General features: G+C 46.4%; 1 protein-coding gene across 1 annotated transcript in view; it reads right to left on the bottom strand.

Annotated features, from left to right (window-relative positions):
- Positions 1 to 23,224, bottom strand: part of LPP (LIM domain containing preferred translocation partner in lipoma) — a 341,053-nt gene that overhangs the window by 256,538 nt on the left and 61,291 nt on the right. The window contains exon 3 of the mRNA XM_075716569.1: positions 10,806 to 10,900. The gene's annotated coding sequence lies outside the window, so the exon portion shown is untranslated. The remainder of the gene's footprint in view (positions 1 to 10,805; positions 10,901 to 23,224) is intronic.

Below are 23,224 nucleotides of genomic sequence, written 5' to 3'. Positions count from 1 at the left end.
AAAACCCACTATACCTCAGGAAAGTTTGCTGCAGTTCAAGCCAGAAGGGAAACAGCCAGCCATGCCGATGAAGCACTGCTTTGTATTCTGGATAAGGCAAAACAAAGGTCTAGTGATGAGGAGCTCTCGCATATCGTGCAAGGGTCAGTAGCAAAGGCAAATTCCACCATTGCATTTCCGTTCTGTCGCCCAACCCATTACTAAGAGTGAATACAGCAGGATCTTTCATTGCTTATCCAAAAATGCCATTTAACATAGCTGTGCAGCATTACCCCGCTGCCGCATGCCACTTCAGAAGTGGGATATTAGTCCCCATGCAGACCTGAAGCCGCAGGGCACTGTGCAATGATCAGATGAGCTCTTTTTACACCATTTCTCCAACCTCCATCCTGTCTGCGAGATGATGCAGGAGCTCTGCAACAGCCTGAGAGGTGGAAATGCTCGGGAAGAGACACAGACAGTGTGAAAGCAAGCAAGTCTCCATACCGCTCTTGGCAGGTCATTTCATTGTCCATGCAGATGTCTCTGCGTTCCCCACTGGCGGAAGCAACATTTTTAGAAGTGAAACGCTCTGCAAAGCAGCACCATATCCCTTTGGAAACGCAAATACCAAAGCAACTGTCCAGTAAACCTGCGGCGAAGGCAGAAGCACTAAAAGCCTGCCTATTTTCTGACACCGGCTGAGCTATCATACAGCCTCCGCTTGAGCACCGATTTCCCTACTTAAAAATCAGGGCCAATAGGGCTTCCCTTCTTGCTATGTGTTGCTCCACTCATCCAGCTGCTGCCTGATGAGAGTTTTGATACAAGGGCAGATATAACACACACATCCAGTGACTCGCTGACCTCTTCCGATGGAGCACATTAGGGCAGGAGCCCTGCCCCACCTCTTGCAATCAGCCAAACCAGGTTTCATTGATAAGGCTCTGCCCTACAGAAAGAGCCACATTATTTTCTGTATAAGCCATCACTGCCAGAGGAGCTCCGCAGCTGCTGAGAAGCTTTCTAGTAAAGACAGCCCTGAATACGAAGCAAAGGGCTTGCAGAGCTGAGTTACTGGAATCTATTCCTCCCGCATTAGTCAGCATATATGAATACATCCTCTTGCTTCATTAAATTTTAATTGGAGTACATGTGAATAGGTTTTGCTGGTTGCTTAATCAAAAGGAGTCCGTGTACAAGGTGTCCACGTGAAAAGCTAGAAAGCAACATCCTTTCTAGTGATGGTGATGAGGAGCTCTCGCATGTCGTGCAAGGGTCAGTAGCAAAGGCAAAAAGCTAGAAAAGCAACATCCTTTCTAGCTTTTCTTTTGGATTTTTTTAAGCAGCCATTGTCGATTTCTCCAGGTCAGTTGACATTTTGGATCTGCTGCAGAGAACCATGAAAAGCAGCCACAAAGTGCAAATAAAGCACTTCGGAGGGAAACTGGACACAGATCATTAACCCTGCTCGTTCCTCGTTATTATCCAGACAAAAATTAAATGCAAAATCCCAGAGCAGCTGTTGCATTAGCTAGCTGATCGGTAGTGCTAAACACAATGATTGCTTTGCTGCTGTGTGTCATGCATGTTTGGGCTGGACTGTCTGGAGTTTCATTATTTTAAGTGTCCTTAGGTACTCTGAAACCACAGCAGATTTGAACCTATAAAAAAATCCTACTTATAAACTTTGAGATTTCCTCAGTAATCGCCTTCTCTTGTACTACAACACAGATGCTTATTTGTTCACACATGCTTTCCTTGAGCTTAGAGAAACCCTGCATGTACTTTCTTGCCTGCCCAGAACAGGACGACCATCTCCAGAACTCTTTCCTTACTAGAACCATGAGCTGTATGACCGGATTCTCAACTTCCATAAAATCCACGTAGTTAGTACAGCTTGAACTGACTTACAGCAGTTTACATCACTGAAAAATCTACGGGTAAAGCAACTCCAGTCTGCAAGAGGCACAGCTGGGGATGGGAGCTCAATGCCTGACTGCGTGAGAAACAAAAAGCGGCTATGTTGTTCTGCGCAGCACCGTTTGCTAAGTGAATCAACAAAAAACAAAACAAAACAAAAAAGAAATTACAGGAATTTAAAACCACAACAAAGAACTTACTGGACGGCTCCTGCACACTTGCTCAGAAACGTATATATTCTGTAGAGTGACAGATTCTGGCAGCCTGGGACTCTGACACGCTTTCTATGGCAATGCCCTAATATTAGAAAAATTTGGTCATAAGCTAAAAATGTTACAGAAATAGCACAGGATCATAAGTTACCAGCTGAGTCAGAACTTTATCTGCTACTTGACTTTTATACTATTTTACTCTTTTGAAAAAAAACCAAGCACATCACACTTGTTTTTTTAAACAGTTTGCTTCTGCCATCACTTATGAAGAAGAATGAACCTTTGTAGGGGGGAAAAAAGTCAATCAAAATGGCAAAAATCACTCTGCAAGGAAGCAAAGGACGCAGATGCCCTCATACGCCACAGCCATGTGCGTAGCTAGCCCTTCCCTAAAAACGCAGCCCCTCTGTGTGCAAGCTCTGGTGTGCAGGAGGCTGCCTCTTGCTCATGCACGTGCGAGGAGTCCTCCATCAGAAGCCCAGGGATGATGATGGAATTGTACCTGATAGTACAGTGGCATAAATCCCAGGAATCTTAGGTGTGCAATGCAGCCTTCAGCATAAAAGCATTTTATTTGCACTCTGTACTTGTAAATCCTTGGTAAATAATTAACAGACAGCATAAGCATGTAACAGAACTGAGTCACAGGTGTTAGTGAAGGAAAACTGCTATAAGTGGATATGTCACATTAATAAACTGCCTGTTCACCTGTTGAGTGCTGCAGAAATTAAACAATTTAGTTTTCATAAATTAACTCCTGACACCCAGAACGTTACTAGAAAGCACAGTCATATTCCTTCTCTGTTATTTATGACCATAACTCTTTCTCGTTTCACAGCTTGAGCAGTCTTTAACATGAAGAAACTGTGGACCTCCCCAGGCTCCTCTTGCTGGGGAGAGCCCCAGGGGCCACGCACGGGCCCGTTCATCCATGCAGCGGAGGGAAGGGGAGGTGGGAGCCAGGAGACTGCCCCGGCATCCCGCTGGGAGCTGCCAGACTCGCTGGCTGCAGCAGCAGGAAAGGATTTGCTGAGTATGAACACATAAACGTGGCAGAGGAGGAGACCCCCTCGTTCTACATCTCCTCTTCATTTTCTCGCTCCTTCCTACTGCTCCTTGTGTCCTACAGGCTGTTTCTGCAAACACAGCCCAGGAGATTCCCCCCGCCACCCCCCAACGTGTAGCAGGAAGGCAGAGAAGCAGAAATCCTCCTGCCAGGTGTCACGCTGCAAAGATCCCAGCTCTGCAATCGGAGCTCTCCGCACTCCTTGAAACACTGGAGACATTCAGCATCACAACATTGCATCCACAAACACGCAGCTGCTTGAAGAGGAACAGGCAGAAGCCCGCCAAAACAACGAGAAAAGGGGAAAGGATGATTCCTCAGAGAAAAGCAGATGACCAAAAAAGTTATTCAATCCACAGCAGTGCACCGAGGGAAGTAAGTTGTCAGTCTCACAATTGTTCGCTGCACGTCCCTCAGAAAACACGCTGATCCTGGCTCGTCTGCACCTCTGCCTGGAAACAAAACCCAAAAACGCTCTTTTCTGATAACAGCTTCAAAATGTTTAAGCTTATTTCACCATGTTTGTTTTGGTTTTGAATACAGTAATACACAAGCAATGAATTCTTGATTTTTTTTTTTATTACTTTTTTTTTTTCCCCCCTCTCAAAGTACAGCTCCCATAAGCTTAAAAGTAAATGGGAGCGCTTTGCTTCCTGGGGTATGTGACTGGAACATTTTTCTAGCACCTAATAAAACATTGTTTGGTTGATACTAACCATTAAAATATGTGTTTCAAGTCATGTAATGTTCCCTGTGAAATTTGCCTTTTTACTCCATGAAAAAAAGGGCACTGAAAGGAATCCTGCAGCCATAAGGATCTCACTTATTTCATGGAAGTATCATTTTAAAAGCCTCACAACATGATCAAAGCACTGTCAAGAACAGATGTTCCAGGCTTTACAAATTCCAGCATAAGTATTTTTATGACATTTATCACTGCTAAATTCTTTCAGCCAATTTTTTTCCCTGCAAGAAACATGGAGACACTTTCCTCCTCGAGGAAGACGTGTTCATGCACGGCCTTGGTTCCAGCCACCAACCCTCTCCTCCCATCATCCCTCCCCGTCCATCATGAACGAGAGTCATGTGGCTTCCCCAGCGGCTACGGTGGCAGCCAGCCTCAAGCAGCACTGGTCCTGTGGAGCTGGGCATGGTGTTCCCTGCTTCACGAGGGGAATTCGATGTAGGACCTGTGCCACTGTAGTGCAGACTCTGTCTCTTGGCTGACTGTTAATACAGACCCCCTCCCAGAAACGTCATTGCTCCACTATCTTGACACCAGACTAGTCTCCAAAGCCCTCCGTAAGCTTTCTTCTTCTTGACCAAGGTGTGTACCATCACCACCCCCTGGGATCACACCAGACCACCACTGCCATGACAAGCCCTGAGCAACCTCACCCAACCTTGAAGCTAACCTTACTTTGACCCAGGGGCTGCACAAGACACCTGCAAGGTCCTTCCTACCTCAGCTGCTGAAGGACTACAGATCTCAGGTAGGAGGTACATGGAAATGCCCTCAATCACATCAACACCCCAAGAAAGCACCTTCCCTCGTTCTCCATCTCCTTCTATGGATGCGGGAACCCTCTACCTGTGCACCGCACCTAGAAGGGTGCTTCCCTGGCCACAGCAGATGACACACACCGCTATCTAGCTACAAGGCTAGATGCAAGCAGGAGATGCTCAGGTAGCTAACATGTTGGACGCTACTAAAGCCAGACAAGCAGAGCCAGAAGGAGCAGTAGTGGGGACCTGCAGGACTGTGCAGGAACCTGCTTGTCCTTGGGAGAGCAGCAACAAGTCCCCATTCCTGGAGGTGACCACAGAGCACATATTTCAACTGCAATTCAAATCACAGCCAAATTTCCACTGCGAGTGAAGCTCCTGGGAAGTTTAGCTCTCCACAGTCGGTTTCTGTGTATTCCATCTTCCCAGGAACATCACCAAGCTCTCTACTTGACAGAAAGTCCAAACATCATGCAGTACTAGGCAGTTTCGTGAGAGCGAGCTCTGTACCAACTCACAACTACCCAAGAATCTGAAATACACAGTTTATCTCTGGAGAATGACATGGGGTTTTGTATCCGAAAAAAAAACGGGATCTGAAACAACCAGCTCCTTTCAAATTTCACATATTCACAGAAGAGGTTGTTTGTGAAGAGGACCCCACAAGCACATCACTTCTCTAATATGTGCCCAGTTTAGTTTCACCTGTTTCCATGCACTCCCCTCCCAATTCCTACAACCTGCTTGCACATCCTGTTTCACTATGAACACGAGCTTCTGCCCCGGGGCAGCACTGCCTTCACTTCTCCTCATGGGGTGAGCTTAGATAACAGTCAAACTGGGAGGAAAAAAATCCCAAACAAGTTTAGCCCCCTTGCTCGTCCAGGCTGCAAGCCCAATCAAGGTATTGCAAGGGCTGTGGCAGCTCTCCACCATGGGCATTGGGCACCACCGAAATGGTAAACAGGGACGTTAGTCGATAAACAGGCACCATTAGTCATCCATCGAGAAGATGGGAGAGCAACCTCTGAAAAAGCAGCACAAGGTAGAGGAGGTCTCCCAGAACACCAGAGGATGAGGAAAACACACAGGAGGAGAAAGATCCCAAGGTCCAGTGACAGGAAGGAGAACAGGGATGCTGGAGGTAAACAGAGGTCTGAGGAACAACAAGGACAACAGACGATGACAATCTGAAGAAGTCAAGCAGAAGCTGAAGGATATAGGAGGATCCAACTCCACAAAGAGGGGTCTGAAAACACCTTCCACCCACAAAGGAATTATATAGAAAAGTGGGCACATTTCACTCGAGTAAGTATGACACATTGCATGTCCCTGTCAGTTGTCACCTCAGAGGACTGCAAAAGATTCAGGTCTGCATTTACCCATGAGCAATCACAGCAATGGTCTTCCTCTTGCCAAATGCTTGTGCTTTTCTTGATGGACCTTGTCTTTTGAGGACTTCTTGTGTTGCTTAAACTCACTTATTTATTTATGAGGTACAATTTCATATTTTAAATGCACATAGAAAACTTGCCTCCCAAATGCCTTTTGTTGAAAATTAAAATACACACATGAAATATTGCCATACTGGCAGCGGGGATTTTCTGTGTGTATATGCACACATGCATGTATGAGCACAAGCAGGTGCGTGCGCACAAACACATGCACATTCACATGTCCGCTACAGATTTTTTGGAAAAGGACTGTTCCCCTGCGTGTCTGCAAAGGGAGAACAGAAACAGGGGGAGCGCACGGTGCTGTCACACAGCCACACTGCACTCCTCCGCTCCAACCTCAAAGCCAACCAGCACCAACAGCGAAGTCCCATCTTCCCACAGGTCCTGTCTGGTCTCTCCCCTCGTCTGCAGGCACTGTCGGGGCACAAGGCTGGGCCACCCCTGTCCTTGCACTGCTCTGATGACAGTGCCATTGGTTACAGAGCGGGAGGATGGTGTCTTCAGAGCCTGGGATGTGGTGAGGGGATTTTAAAAGGGCACTCAAGATGGCATCAGGACTTATTGATACTGTTCTGCTGAGTAATGAACATCGCAACCCTGCTCCAGACCTGGGTTTGTTCCGTTATCTTGTCTTCCCACCCCAAGCGAATTTGCTGAGCAATTGTAAGAAACAGAGAAAAAGGCTGTGACCAATTTTCAGGCCTTCTGGTTTAGCCGTTAAAAAAAGAAAAAAAATCCTACAATGTCTCCCTCTTGCTTTTCTAAATAAAAACAATGTATAGCCCTAACTTGATAATAAATATGCTCAAAAGTTGTCCTTAAGTAAAAGCTTTTGATAACAAATTGCCTGTGCTAACTGCTATTTTACTGTTGAATTTTTTTATTGTTGCTTAAGCACTGCAATTATGCTAATAAGCCTGAGAGGATGGTACACTAAAGCATTGAACGTGACAGATATAATACTCAATAAAATGTTAATCTTACCTGAAAATTGGAATCAAACGGCCTTATTAGTATTTATGGCTATGGCACCTCCAACATGTTTCTTAAGAGGAATATATGTATGCAATAGATATTTCCAAATATATCTTGCTATTTCTTATGCCTCCATACGATTTAAGTCAAGGTGGCTATTAGCCCTGCTGCTAATTCCCAGTCCCTTTTGGAATAAGAAAAAAGAGTGTCGGTGTCTGGGCCCCATGCACTCCTGCATATTGCAGGGCTTTTCCCCTTGGCACCTCGAGGATGGCAGCTATCTATGGGGACGGGGACACAGCTCCCCAGCTCACAGCAGGGACACCAGGCCTGGGAGGGTGCAGCAGCACACAGCAAAGGCACTGCTCTGCCACACTCGGTCATCTATTTTTCCCAATATCTCTAGTTCTATGTGCAAGGCAGATAAATCCAGCAAAGCGTTAAGTTATTTACAGGTGCTGAAGAAACAGCTTTTGGATTTTAAGATGGGACTAAACACTCATTTATTTATTTTATTTTTAAACTTTTCAGCCAATGCTGACAAGAAACCAGACCCATCTGTTTCACTGCAAGTTACGGTGTTGCAGAGTTGGACCCAGAGCCACTGGGCTGTTGCAGGGGATTTATCACTGAGGTGCCACATGACTCTCCACAAGCCGCATTGCATTTTGCACCGTTATTTCACCACCCTGGACTCAAGCCTGATTTCTCAATTGATGGCATAATTTTTTTCAAGGAACAAACTGCCTTTCACCAGCTGTAGCTTTTTTTTTTTTTTTTTTTTTGGCCAAACCAAACCATTTTTTGGTCTCAGGCCCAACCTTGGGGCTCCACTGTTGTGCACTTCCCTGTGGGTAAAGCAAGAGGTCTTCAACACCTTCACTTCTTCATCTATGAAAGGAGGAAAAGGTATTCTCAGAAGAGCCACATGTTTCTGACAAACTATATTTACATTCATGACCAGGCTCTATAGAGAGACCATTTCTACACAATGGATTGGTGTGGTTTTCAAACACCACAGGTTAATGCTTAAATAGCAGCTGCTGGCTCCCATCTTCACTCCTCATGATGCTCTCACCCACAGAAGTCAATTCTGCTGACAGGACCATGGAAACATCAATAATCACCATTATACTTTCCGACAGACAAGCAAGACTCTTGCCGCTGGATGCTGCAAGCCTCCTTGGTGGCAAACGTTAGGTGGGAGACATCTAGGAACTGTTTCGATGAATAGTCACAGTGGGGAAAACCCAACCAGCTACCCACCAAAATCTGGGATTCCCAAAGCCCTCAGAGATCACAATGAGCAACCCACAGGGCGCTACTCACAACACACCAGGACGTGCTGGAACTTTCTTGAGCAACGCTTGCAATGCATGCCAGCTCGCATTCAGAGTGCAAGGATGGAGTGCAAGAATTGTTTTGCAGGACACCCAGCTTAGAGCAGCTCCAGCAGGTGTAAGCAAGGAGAGCAGCATTAGAAAAAAGGAATCTTCAGTCATAAAAATCAAAGAAAACTACATAGTTGACTGAGCTTGCACCTCGGAGAGCCAGGAGATGCACCTCAGGGTTCCTTTGCCCCAAGTTAGCCCCAGCACGAGATGCCAGATACCAAATCTTCAGGCGCAGCCAGCAAGCTAACCAGGCACATAGCTGCAATGTGCTGCGGGACCATAAGGCAACCACTCCCATAAAGGTGGCAGGACTCATCTCCGCCATGTTAAGTGAGTCTTGTCATTATTTTCAACCCTGCAGGGAAATCTAAATTGAACTTTGGCATATTGTTTTCTTTTGCTAAGCAGCAACACTTGAATGTTAACTCCAGTCCTGACAGGCATATTTATGGAGTATTCTTTGCAAATAATCTCGCCCTGACCAGTCCGAAAGGTCAGAATCATAAAAAATAACAACAACAATAAAAAAAACAGAAGGCTGGAAAGCCATCACTGCCATTGGCACAATCTCTCAACTTATTAACCGTCCTTGCAACAAGGTGAACTGCAAGGTCTTAGATTTATTTGATTGAGATCAAAAGATCAGGGGGCACACCGCAAGTTTTATCTTTCCATGAACACATTTTGCTTTCAAGATTTGAGCAGATAGTTGCAGGAATTGAAAAGCTCAAGGGGGGGGGGGGGGGGGGGGGGGGGGGGGAGAAAAAAGAAAAGAGAAAAAAAACATGTACAAAGGTGACTTCAGAAAGGTATCCCCTTATTTCTCTCTTGACATCATCTGCATTTCTTAGAGCTATTTGAAAGTTTCTTCCATGTTCCTATACCCTTGGGACACAACAGCTTATCTCTGCTAAGCAGAAGTTGATAACAAACAATAAGACACTAGTATAACTCCAGGGGAGACAACAATATTTGCTGACATTAAGGGTGAAAGGTAAATATTAGAGAAACCAAACAGATCCCAAACAAAGTCCAACGGGAGGTTGAAGAATTCCCCATTGAATTTCAGGAGTCCTAAGACACAGGACAGGTATCTCACTATCTTTCTTCATCGGACCAAGGAAGATGAAGCACCTGAACCCCGTTCCTCTCATGATGATGGCTCAGAGGCTGCCTGAGCCCAGGCTACGTTTGTCATTTGCAGCTCCCAAGGGAGAAGCAAGGGAACCAAATGAGCAGCCATCTTCAGGACATAATTTCAAGACCCAGCTGGTGAGCTAGCATTTTTAAACACATAAAAAGCCTGCTGCGTTCGCTGTCAAGACAGGACCAAGAAACACAATGGAGAACAGGAACAGATGAACAAGAAAAGAAAAATGACACTCTCCACCACCTCATCAGCCCCTGGAAACAAAGAGAAAAAATAATAGTTTGGTTTCTGTCTATGTGTTCCACATGAAACTCGTATTTTGCTCAGTTTACCTGTATCTGTAACATTGTGTTCTCGTGTCACAATAAAATAGATGAGATTACCCACCTGAGCATAAGAATAAAGTCCTTACGTGGATCACAGAAGAGACCCAAACTCCCAGGAACTTGCTACAAAGGAACCAGAGTTGAAACAACCTCCTGTTTTTATCACAATTTTACATTACATGCCAAGGACCGAGGACTGAACAGCTTTTCCATGAGCTTACACTTCCATCCAGAAGAACATCACCATTCAGGTAGCAAAGACACTGAGCACCAGAGTTAACTGCTGTTGCATCAAAGCTCATCATCAGACCAGGCAGCTTCTTCTGCACAGATACACTGAGATTTGCCTTTTACGTTACCAGTTTTGAATAAGGTTGTTAAGGTAAGAATTTCACATTCTCCAATTTCTAACCATCAACAGGTTAGGAGGACTCTCCAGAAGTCATCTAGTCCACTTCCCCACCACATGGAAGGATCACTTCTCCTAAAAGCACATCTGATGGAGCTTTGCTAACTGGCTCTTAAACCTTTCCAATGACTGAAACTCCTCGGGGAATCCACTCCAGCGCTCAGCTATTCCTAATGCAGGAGATCATTTACTAATGTCTCATCTAAATTTCTCTTGCTGCAACTGAAGCTCGTAATTTGTCTTATTTGCAGTGGGCAGATTTACAGTTTGTTCTCTCCACAACAAGTTCACTATTTCCAAAATTTATAAGCTGAGGCACCACTGTGGCTTGCCCTCTCTCTGCCGTTGTGCTTCTGCTCAAAGCACATTCTTAATCTTGTGTCTCTGTATGTGTATTTCTTTTCTTACCCCAAGAGAACAGGCAGCTAGGATATGACAAGGCTGTTTCAAGAGAAGACGCTCACATCCAAAGGCTGATGCATTCAGGCACACCCAGTTGTATTCTGAAACAAGAAAAAGAAAATATTTGTCTTTAGGATGGTAGGCAGAGAGTCCAGTACTAGGGAAAAAACAACTCTGAAGAGCAATTTCTTCCGCCCCATTACTTAATATTCAAACAGATCTTCAAAAGCAACATCAATGACTGTAGATACATCATGCACCAGCACTCAGACTTGGCCACACTTTCTCTGACAACCACCATAAGGGTTTGATAAATCTGTGTTCTAGGAAACAAAGTGCTCACTGACTTCGCAAAAAGTTCTGCCAAGCTATAAGCAATACCCAGCACACATCAAAATCAGATGACTCTAGCTCCAAAGCTTTATTCACTGTGACAGAGGACAAATCTCAATGTTGCCACTGGTGACTTTATTTAGAGTGTCACTGAAACCAGAGGCAAGACTTCTAGTCTACTCTGAGATTTGAGTGTGTGTAATTATGGGATACACCCAGAGGAGAAAAGTCAGGTCTGATGAAAGATCAAGTAACTTTGTGTTCACAACATAGTCCTTACCTCCCTAACTTCAGGATGTTCTATCTAGCAAAAAGAAATCTTTCTCCTGAACCCAAGGGTTTGGTGACAATGATGAAAGGATAAAGAAAGGATTGACATGAGTAGTGTTTGGAAACACCAGGGAGAGCTCTGAATAACAAAAACATCCCAAATTTCATGAGAGAGAACAAGCAACAAGGGAGAGCTGCAATAATACATTTGCCATCCTACTTTTGGAGGCGCTCAGAAAAACAGAGCTAGACGGTAGCAGACAATTTTGCCACAAGAGCATCTTTCACCAGTGGATCACCTTATGCGCCCCATCTCGACTAAATTCCTGTCCCCCCCTTAACAGGGGCTGCTGCTAGCCCCAAAGGATCAACTGGCTTTGTACCAAATATGCCTCTTCCAAGGGCTGAAGCCAAGAAACACTCAATTTGCCATCTGCTGTGAAAACAAGATGCCTGTTGCATATCTAAGGATGTGCCAATGCAACAACTCAGTGTCTTCTGTCTTGCATGCACCATCCATCTGACTATCCCTTTCACTACTGCACTTGAAACTTGCACAAGTTTCTACTTGGGATAGGTTTGGGGTTTTTTTTTTTTTTCCCCCTTTGCAATGCTCCTCAGCTGCCCTGGGCTTTTGCTTTCCTTGATTGTTTCCCCTCTTGACGATGTAAACACTCACAGCCAGCACAACTGCTGTCAGCACAGGAAGGCGACACACTCCTATTTAGCACAGATTTGACAACAGAAGTGCTGTTTCCAAGGCTAAAGAGGAATACCTACACCAATAATGTCCCTACAGCAGCATACAGTAGCTGACGAGATTGAGCAATAAATGCCTTTCACTGAAGATGAAGAACTCAATCTCAAAATATATGATGGCCAACTAATAAGAGTTTAAATACATGTCCATCTTTAACAGCTCCCAAGGACTTTAACAAGATCATCTCCAGCATCAGACACATTACCTCCCAAAATACTAGCAAGATAAGGATGTTTAGCAAGGGACAGAGATACAAGGAGTGCTTCCACCAAGAAAATACACTCGTTTCTACAGCTGAATTGCAACAGCTGTTGAAAACCATGGAGTAGCATTGAATGGCAGCCCAGGACAGGGAGCCAAGAAGACTACCACATGCAATTGAAACTGCCAAGGGATTAAGTTAGGTCAAATGTAATTACACAAACTGGAACCTGGCCAGGGTACTGGCTGGTTTAAGAAAATTAAAAGAGGTGTTCAAAAGTTTCAGAGATGGAGTCCTCCTCCTGTTAATTATTTGGTGAGTCAGTCACTGAAGTCTCAGTACTCTGGGAGGCTGTCTGAAAAAGGGGAAAAAATGAGGCATAAACTTGAAAGGCATTAGAAGCGATTAGCAAAAGCCTTTGTTCTCCATGGCAATCCTTGCTGCACTAGCAAGCGAAAGCCTTTCATGTTCATGCTGAAAAGTGGCCTTAGTTCCTTTGATACTTCTGGGAGGAAGCATTTAAATTTACAAATATCCCACCGTCAGAAGTTACAGACTTCTGCATATCCCAGCCAGGTCATACCTAGCTCTAAGCCCAGCTCTCAGGCAGGCAGTGCTCCTGCTGAAGGGAGGAATGCAAACGACACATGGAAGCTCATTGAGACCTGGAGCAACGTCTACTCTATCTGCTAGTGGCGTATGAAAGCCAGGTCATGGGGAAAAGGAGGTTGCAACCATGTGGGACAGTGGCCTCCTCACCTTCATTCAGTTTTTTTAAGATGGGGAGCATGCAAGGCAGGCGATGGTAAGGAGACCAGAAAGGATGCTTCATGGTCTGGCAGCTGAGCATCACTTTGAAAGATTAGATTCTGTTTATGCCTCTGCCATAAACCTCCTGAACAGAAACAGGAAAGTAACATATATATATTTTTTTTTTTTTCCCAGATATTTATTGCTGTGCCTTTTCTGGCTAACTAAAGACAGAGAAAGACCACGTCCAGAAGAGACAAGAACTAGCAGTCATGGATTGAGATTCTCTGTTCAATCTCTAATTGAGACTTGTACTATAACCACATACAGTGCTACAAAACATGGAGTGTTCCGAAAAAACAGGCCTTGTAAGTCTCAGTTTTGGCACCTGAAAGCAGAAGATGCCTCTGCTACCTCTGCCTCTGAAAACCATCATTAGAGATACACTCATTACTGTCTTTGAAGCAGCTGGATGTGACAGTAAAAGCAGTACAGAATTGGAGATTAACCTTTTGGGTAGCTTATTCGGTGAAATGTTCAGATGATGCACATTAAATAAACCAATTTTTTGACTGATGTGAAAAAAACCAGGAAGATGAAATAACTATCTTCTCAACAAGTACCGTACACCAGGCATGTTGAGTGACATGGTTTCCTCTCAAAGCGACAGCAGGTGAATACACAACCGAAGGCTCTGCCATATTGATTTTGTGCATTTTTTTTTTCCTTTTCAGAAAACAAGCCAGAAAAAGGCAGACATTTCACAGCACAGATTGGTGCAATTTGTGCTAATGGCCTAAGCATAGATGCAAGCAGCAGCTCACTTCTCTTCATGTGGAACAGTCAACAGGGATAAATTCTGGTGGGACAACTGCTACCATAGCACACCTTGCCTCATCCCAGCAAAACCTCCTCCAACACACAGCTTCATAATGAGTAGGGCAAGAACTAAGAGCACAGGAGAAGGTCTGTGCTATCTTCCAATGTTGTGCAAAAACCAGGGTCAAGCAACTGTGGAAAAAGGCTGCAGTCTCTGCTGACCACGTGCAAGCTGTCGCTCTTCCAAGATGTAGTCAAACGCACTTCCAGGTAGCAAAACCACAAATGCCCTAAATCCTTCATCCCTGGCACTCCTCTGACAAGGCAAGTCACTTCTTTGGAGTCCTCTGGTACCACAGGGACGGCAAGGACATAGGTTCCTTTTATAAATAGGAGCAAAACAGTACTGCAGTTCTTCTCATTCTTGCCAAACTCCTTCCAACCAGCTGCCTCTGAAGCAGCTCCACTGCTTTAGCTGGAAAGACCTGCAAAAAGAGGTTTTGACAGAAGCAGAGACCTAGCATGAGAAACCAGAGCCAGACTGGTACAAGTCGGAGAAGATTGTAAGCAGCAGTATTGTAACACTTTTTAGGTTTAAAATATTCAGCAAGGTCAACACAGAGCATGTAGTTATCTCCGGGCCTGTACACGCCCCAGGCTATATGCACCGACAGCACTATGCCAAAGGCAGCCACCTCTCTTGCGCTGGGTCTCTGCACCCTAAGCACCCTAATTAGCAAAAGGTGGGAAGGACGCTTAACGATGATGTCATTGCCCTGGACAGCGGTATGCCTCATCCCTTCTCCTCGAGTCAGGATGCAAAGCTGCACAGTGCATCACTGTTGCAAGGAGCGCTCGCCCCGCTCCTCGATGCATGCCATCGCCAGAGGCACATGCAGGCACCGTTGCACGTAAGGGGAAAGCACAGGACTGATGCTACACAGATCACAAAGAATGTATTTTTCAGCATAACCACACACACCAGGCCAACCCACACAGCAAAGGCTGAGGAGAGCAGGGCAGCCTGAAGGGTTTCATGCCGAAGAGGGACCTGCTGCCAAGAAGACAAGGCAGTGGAGGTGGCCAGAGCGTGCAGAGGGACATCTCCCTGCAGTGGCAGCGCTGATTAACTGGTACTGATAATGGCCTCTAGCGCCTGAAACGAAGCACAAGGAAATGGCATGGGAAGGACTAATGCCAAGCAGTAATAAAGACACAGTCAGGGCTGTTGCTCAAATAAGCAATTTTTTTTTGCCTAGGTTACTTGTTGTTAAAAAAAAAAGGTTCCGCATGCAGGGACATCCTGTTCACTGTATTAAATTAAAGGGATGATTCAAGAGGGAACAGCTTTCAGTAGGCAGGGGGGGAAATCAATTTCAGGTTGCTATGGACAACTGGGCTGTCTCCTGTAAAACTAAATCGGATTCAGCTCTACCAACCTGAACGCTAAACATTCCCTGAAATACAACACACACACGCTCTCTAAATAAATAAAGACAATAAAATACAGTCTTGTGTCATCTCCTGGCTGTTTTTTTTTGCTGAACTAAGGACATGCTCAAACCTGCTAATTACTGCAAAATACAGGACTAGAGTTTTGGCTCAGCAGTGGCTTTCTGACTGCCAGTTCAACACCAACCGCTGCCTTAGAGGGGAAAAGATATTCAATGGCAGCATGGCATTTGGCAAAACAAACCAGAGCAGTGCCGAGATTCACCTCACTCTGGGCCCTTTTGGGCGCTCTGGGCTTGCAGTGGGATCTAAAACAATGTTCTGCTGATTCCAGGCTCCTGCAGAGCTCAGCTAGCAAGGGCCAGAGAAAGCTCACCCTGGGGTTTTCAAGCATGTCCTAGCTGATGCTGGATGGAGGCATTTTAACCTGCCCATGGTCCCTGAATAACCCGAATAAAACCAAGATCTTCCACCTAAGCAGCTGACCTGTGGTCACAGCAGCTGGGTAGGAACCTCGCATGGAGGGACCACTGGGGACAACATGGTGGCCGTGGTCCTAAGGCTGTCCTCTCCCCATACCTTGTGCTGCAATAATTTCAAACAGGTTTTAAGCACCATCCCCACTCCCTGCAGCAAGTAGAGATGCATGGACACAGGGCTGCATCACCTCCACGCGTATGGGACGTTCTCCTCAGCACAGCCTCAATCAGCAGCCCAGAGCAATGCACCGAGACCCCCTCTGCAAGCCACAGATCCCCCAGTCCTCACCCCTCCCTGAGCAAGGAGGGCAGGGAGCGATGGCAGCCCTGGGAGCCTCACCATCCCTCTGTGCCAGGCACGTTAATCCCTGTGGTCCTCAGGAGCCCAGGGGAACTGGGAGCTTGGAAGAGATGTTTAAGAAAGCAGAGGCACAATTTGGCAAAGCTTAGAGTCACCGGTCAGGAGCTGCATCAGGCTTCTCGTGGGTTGGAAGGAAGAAAATGAAACCAAGGTGGGGGCAGAGGGGAGATGATGCCCCATGAAATAGGGGAATCGAGCAAGGGACAACTGCGCTCCACATGTGCAAGCACTGCCTCTGACCCGATGCCAGGCTGGAGCTACACGGTTAGTTATGTCCCTACAGTCACACTGAGCTCAGCACCAGCTGGGCAGCATCTTTCTGCATCACGGGTGGACCCAGGGGACGGACATCAGGCCACCACGGCAGCCTGCTGAGAAAACCAAGGGTAAGAGCTGGACGCCAAACTCCAAACCCCTGGTCAGAGAAGATGGAGCAGAGGAGATGAGGTATCCGATTTTGTACCCTCCCCAATAGCTCTTTAGCGACTGAATAAATCCATCTAGATCAACTTCTCCATCAAGACAACAGGAAACATTCCCACCCCACGATACTATGAGTCTTAATTTTATGGAGCAGTTGATGTTTTTCCAATGAAACGTACCATTAAAATATAAGATTTTATTAGCAAAATCAATGATGTGTGCAGAGACTGTCCCTCATGGCTTTTAAAAAAAAAACATCTATGAATAATTATAAAACTGATAGCAGTAGAGAACATTGTGCAATTATTACAGCTGTTTTACAGGATTCTCTAATAATGATGGCCTCTACTTCTGGTAAGGCACCTTAAAGTACTACCACAAAAAGATATAAATAAAAAAAAGCAACAGAAGCTCAACATTCCCCTGCACTTAGAGGGTGCAAACACATTGCCTGCTTTGTGTTTATTGAATTACCTTTTTTTTTTCCCCCCCAGCAAGAGAATAACATTCTGGAAACAAAAACACCACAACATTTACAGAAATATTTACCAGTTGCCTGTCTCTTTGTCCTTCTCCACCAGTTCCAGTGTTTTGTGCATTAGAAAAGCAACTGAGGGAGATATACTCCCATTTAAACCTAACAGAAATGGAAGCAAGAGGGAGAGTCTGTGACCTTTCAGCACCCACAAGATGCATGATAGTCCTTAACCATGCACACAGGTCAGGCATCTGCAGCATCTGAAAACGTTCTGCAAGCAATGCACCCACTGGGGACACAGTGGGTGTCCTGAGACCCATTTATCCCACCAGGCTCACTGACTTCCCAAAACGTGCAGCCACAACACCCAACCCACAGCTGAGGCTTTGCCCGAGCGCAGCTCCCCTCCAACATTTCATCCAGCACCAGCTGTGGAGCTGTGGTAGACAGGGCATTTGGATCTCCCCATCTCCAGGAAGAAGCCAGATGCACACAGGAACCCAACTGCAAGTCCAGCACCCCAAGCAATCAATATCCTCACCTCCCATGGGATGCTATAAGCATACCCAATACTCCCAGCCTACCAGTCTCCTGCTCTCACCTGGCAGCCGTCATCCATTTCAATATCATCGTAAAGAGCTCAGTCAAGAAATTCAGGCACTACCAAATCCAACGCTCACAAAGCCCACTGTCCAACTTGCCAGTGAGCTCTGGCTAACGTGCAAGGAGCACCATTAAGTCCCAGGTATTGCAAACCACTCAAGAATGCACTTACGTGAAGTGGTGCCAAAAAACAATACCTGCCAGTTCTACCCCAAAGGTTTTGCCTTCCACCCATAGCTATCCATTTGCAAGAGCCTAGGGTCCACTCAGAGGAAAAATAAAAGTCTCTTTACCTGGCTTTAAGCAACCTCCGGATGTGCGTGGGGATGGATGAGGAAAGAGTAACAAGAATACTCAACAGATGTTTTCATTCGCAAAAATTTGCCATTCATTCCTCTTTCTTCTACTATCAAACTCCTCTATTATCCTCGCTGGATAATTTACAGTGCTTGTTGCGAAGTACAGTCTCTGAGAACAGAGACAGCATACACTTGATAATGTAGAAGTTCAAAGAGCTGAGCCATGCATGACCTGCAAGCAGAGCGTTGCTATTTCCTTGCATGTATAAAAGGGCTTTGCCTTCATGCAATGCTGGAACTTGTCCTCATGAAATACCCTCCTATTACAACATGGCCCAGAGCAGCTACTATTTTGGGCCCTAATAACCTGCTTGGTTTTACAGGAAAGCAAGAAGGCAAGTAACGTTGAACAACCCAGCTGTCAAGTAGAGAAACAGATGGGATCTTCACAAAGCTACACAGATTGCCTTAGTCAAGTGCTGTCACAGCCCATCCTCGAGATGGGAAAGCACGGCACAGGAGCTAGATGAAAGGAGCTTGTGAAATTAAGTAGCATCATCACCTCCACAAGGCCTGCAAAGAGACAATAGAGAATTGCTTTCCAGGCACTCTGATCCCAAGGTAATAAAACATGACTCAAAGTTGTTAGGCTGTTTCTCCCCCTATTAGAAAGGCCTTTTGGCTGAGCGACAATTGCCCAATTATCCCACCAGCCTGGCCCCCACAAAACACAGAGAGCATCCACGGGAAGATGCACCAGGCAGCGCAGGTCAGGCCCATGGCCTCGGAGCAGCTCTCCCTTCAGAAGCGAGTGCAAACAAGGCTGGCTGGAGGTGTCTCTGCTAGCGTGGCCCCAGGTGCTGGCAGGCGGGCAGGCCGCCCGTGCGCAGGCGGCACCGTGATTCACTCCACCGTGGCTTCCAGTCCACAGTTTGGCTTCCAAACAATCTAGGAAACCACAACACCTGCCATGGCGGTTCAGCTCCCGTGTCGTTGAAGGAGGTGCCTTTGCACACCATGAGTCAGTGGCAAACCAGGAGAGGTGATGGACTGGCCTGACCTTCCTCGTTCAAACTCTCGAGAGCATGCTAAACCCAAGCTAACAAACCAGTGCTTTGGAAACCCAGGCACACTTGGAGATCTCAGGGCCCATATCTAATAAATACAGGGCCTGTGCTTTGTACCTACAGTCCAAGCTTGGATTAGAGCAGCACCTGAGCACAGCCGGCCATTCGTGCCCATAGTTATTCAAGCAACGAGGGCTGCACACAGAGGGAAGGCTGAAGGCAGATTATGAATGAAGCATGAGGATCGATTCCCTTATCTACCCTCTGCCTCCCACTAACTGGAAGATGCTATTCAGGGAAAATATAATTTAAAGGTGGAGGCTAATGATGAATCAGATTGATTTTTAGGACAAGAAAACAGATGTAATTGCAGTCTACCTGCTTGCAGCTTGCCAAGTTATAGCGAGTTTCAGGACAACCCGGCCTCCTCTCCCCTTCCTCATCCCAGACCCTTTCCCTCCTCTGTCCCCCACCAAAGAAAGAAAAAACCCTCACAGAAAAGACATTCCTTTACACAAGACAGTTAAGTGTTGCCCAGAGCCAGCTCAATGCTGGCTTCCCTCTCCCTGCTAAACAGTACAGAGCCTGAATTAATGGATGTGCAAAGGGTCCACTTTCCAGGGAAAAGCAAATTCCGAGCTTGCAGCTGGGAGGAATGCATCGTATGTCTGGTATTCACACTGCGGCCTCTTTTCCTCTTCCTTTTTTTGGCCGTATAAGGAGCTGAGCCCAGCAGGCTGGGCCGGGGAGCACAACACTGCCTGCTCAGCGCCATTAGACTTCAGACTTTGTTTGTCTTTACTGGAAATCCAATCAATCCATCTAGGAAAAAGGCTAGCGGATACACTGCAGAGCATCGGGCTCAGACATCATGCTCCTGAGATGTGGGATAAAAAGAGGAGCAAGCTGAACTAGACCAGCCCAGCAAGGGCTCCTGCAGAGATGCATGCACATGTACATATGCACAGGCAATAATTTTCTTAATTACATTGGAGGGAAGGGGGGTGCTAACTTAAAAACTCGAGACTTTTGCAGCTACAGTCCTAAAGGGTTGTTTCCCAGGTTAGCAACACTCAAGGCATATCTGCACAGGAAATAAAAGGCAACCTAGCCTTCAGTGCTTGCACCTGGGGCTGAGAGGATTACATACGCTCAGCCACAGAGAAATAGGTCCTCTCTAACATGCACAGGTTATAAACAGGAGTGTGGGACCATGATTTAGAGATGCAAATCACTGGGAATTTTTCCTAAAGTCCTGACAATATCCAAGTTAAAGTCTATTGCAGCAGTTTCAGTAGCAGACTGCGATTTCCATATCCAGGATGCAATTGCAATATTACATTCTAAAAAATAAACCTTTTTTGCCATTGCTGCTTGCAGTGTAAACAACAGACTATTCCTGTGGGCACCCAGGACTTTGCAGGAGCAAAAAGGAGAAGAGAAAGACACGTTACTCTGCTAAAGGCAGGAAATCCTGGAACACAAACACCCAGGAAGAATCTGCATCAACTCCCCTTTCTCAGCCTTGTTCAGCATCAGAAGAGCAGCTCTTGTTTCATCCTGCAGAGGAAAGTGGTGACAACAACAGTAGGAATGGGGAGACAAATGTGGGATCAATCACTGTTGGATTGTCTCCAGTTCAGTCCTGGCTTTTCCTCCCATACAGAAGACCTGAAAAGATCTGCACAACCATCTATGCTGCTCCTTACCCTCAGCTTCTTCAGAACAACATGCTTCTGTCTGCTTTCCTCAGCCAGGCATCACAGTCCCAAGCGAGGCCACAATAGAGCTGGCCAGGAAGAAGATGGGGAACCTTAAAGAAATCAGCACCTCCGCTGATCAACGCGCTTGGCCCACCTCCCCTCCTCCTTCAACCCAGGCTGGTTCTCAATGCCTTGAAGGATGATGCAAATCCTCCATACCAGTCAGGTTCGCAGTCTTCTGCCCCAGATACCATCTCATTCCAGTGTCCAAAATAAAAACATTGACTTAATCCTGAGACAGGAGGTTTAATCTTGCTCCCAGTTTTATTTTGTTCCTTTGCCAATAGTCGTTAGTGCTGAAATAATTCTTCGCACACATAGAAGCATCTGGTCTGCCTTTGGATCTTAGGTCATTAGCCTCAAGAGCCTCCTCTAGCAACAAGCCCCATGCTCCAAATTGCAGGTTGGATGACAGAGTTGTTTGGTTTGGGGTTTTTTTTGTTTTGTTTTGTTTTGTTTTTTTTTTTAAACCAGCTTCAAGGCTCTCATCTTTCAGGTTTGACTGACCATCATTTGCAACTGTGTATCAGGACAAGGAGAACAGACACACCAAAGCTGCCTCCCTGCTTACAGACGTCTCTCTGTGCCTCGAAGATGATGATGCCAATGCTTTCAGTCCCTCCACAAATGCATTCAGAGGGCAGGATGCTGCCTGGGCAGAAGCAGGACGTTCCCCATCAGCACCACGCTAACTTCCCTCTCTATGGAGACTTATGGGGGCTGCCCCATTGGATGACAATACCAACCATCAAAGTCCCTCATGCTTGGCCCCACAACCACAGCAGCAGGCAGCAGTTCATGAGCAACCCGAATCCACCCAACTGCCCTGCCCTGTCCTCCCACCTCTGCCAAACATGATGAGTCCCATCCCCTCACCAGCACCTTTGGGCCTCAGTTCCCCATTGCCGCTCTCTCCTTGGAGGTCCAGTCCCACCTCCTGCAGCTGCCTCCTCCCAACCCTCCACCTGCGCAGAGTTGCCTGTACCAAGGAATGGGAAGGATAGTGGCCAGGCCAGAAACCTCTTCGTGACATCCAAATACAGTCTTCAACCTTCACCTGTTGTATTCAGATGGAGTCAGGGATGCTCTAAAGCACCCAATGGAGTGACTTGGATGAAGACACATGGCTGAAACTCGACTGGAGGAGGGGAAGGTTTCTAGCCTCATTAATAACAGCCTGAAATTAAAAGCAGAGCTTGTAGTACAGCTGCAATTCCAGCTACCCTGCTGCTTGTGTTAACAGCGTGGCTTTATTATGGTCAGGGATTAAAAACCGCTCCAACAATTAAAGGAGGGAAAAAAGAAGGGGAAAAAAAAAACAAAAAATGAAAGAACAAAAGAACCAAGAACAACAAAAATCAGTAAAATAAAAATTCCTGTGGGCTGCAATGATTAGCAAAAAAAAGTTGTGTGCTGTGAGGAGCAAGAGTGAATGCTTCCTTCCCTGCTGCCAACAGGCCCACACATGCCCCCCACCAAGTATATTTGTCCCTTACCCACAGGAAGCCACCCAGTGCCCTGTGGCTCAGCACCAGCCACCATCGGTCCCCCACAGAGTGTCACCTCCTGCCCCAGAGTAGGTGCTCTGCAACCACCTTGCTCCGAGCAGACGGCTTGGAAACCTTCCTCACTCCCACTACCTAAATGCTATGACATTAAGAAAAAAAGGAAAAGAAAAACAGTCTTGCCATAAATGATTAATATGCCTGGAACTTCTCAGGAGGCACCAGTCCTTGCCAAGCAGCCAGAGGAGGTGGAGCGGCAAGAGGTGGGGACGATCACCAGACCCATGCAGCCACTTGCAAGAGCCGAGCAGAAGCGTGCCCACATTTCTTGGAGGTGAGCTGGTTAACCAAGGGTTCCTGAAAAGGCAATCACCCTGCATGCCCTGATGCCTGTCCACAGCAGCTCTGCCACCAGCCAGGATGAGAACGGGATGAGGAGCCAGCGGGAAGCCTCAGTTTGTCGCATCTCAATACAATAGTCATTGCCTTTGAGGGCTCGGTCAATAATGCTGATCTTTGAACCTACTTTCTCTTCTTTATAAGAATTAAAAGCAATAAATTCATGAGAAAGAGGAAAACTCCCTTCTCCTCTTCCCCCCCCCCCCCCCCCCCCCGCTTCCTGATACAGAACATGTGTCTCTTTCTTTTCAAGCACTGGCAGCTCACCAAGAGGGCAAAATCTCTGCAGCCAAACCAGTGACAAGGCACACGTTTGGCAATCAGCTGGGCTGCAAGCCCAGCCCTTCCCAAGGGGACAGAGCCCTGGACCTCCACAGGAACAGCTATGAGGACCAGGTGCTATGCAGGCTCCTCAAAAGCCCTGGGAAGCAGAAGGGAAAATAGAAAAAAAACCTAAAAATA

This window comes from Pelecanus crispus, chromosome 9 (assembly GCF_030463565.1).
Source record: "Pelecanus crispus isolate bPelCri1 chromosome 9, bPelCri1.pri, whole genome shotgun sequence".
Classification (NCBI taxonomy): domain Eukaryota; kingdom Metazoa; phylum Chordata; class Aves; order Pelecaniformes; family Pelecanidae; genus Pelecanus; species Pelecanus crispus.
Note: the sequence above shows the minus strand (reverse complement) of the source record. Positions and strands in the feature narration are given on the sequence as shown.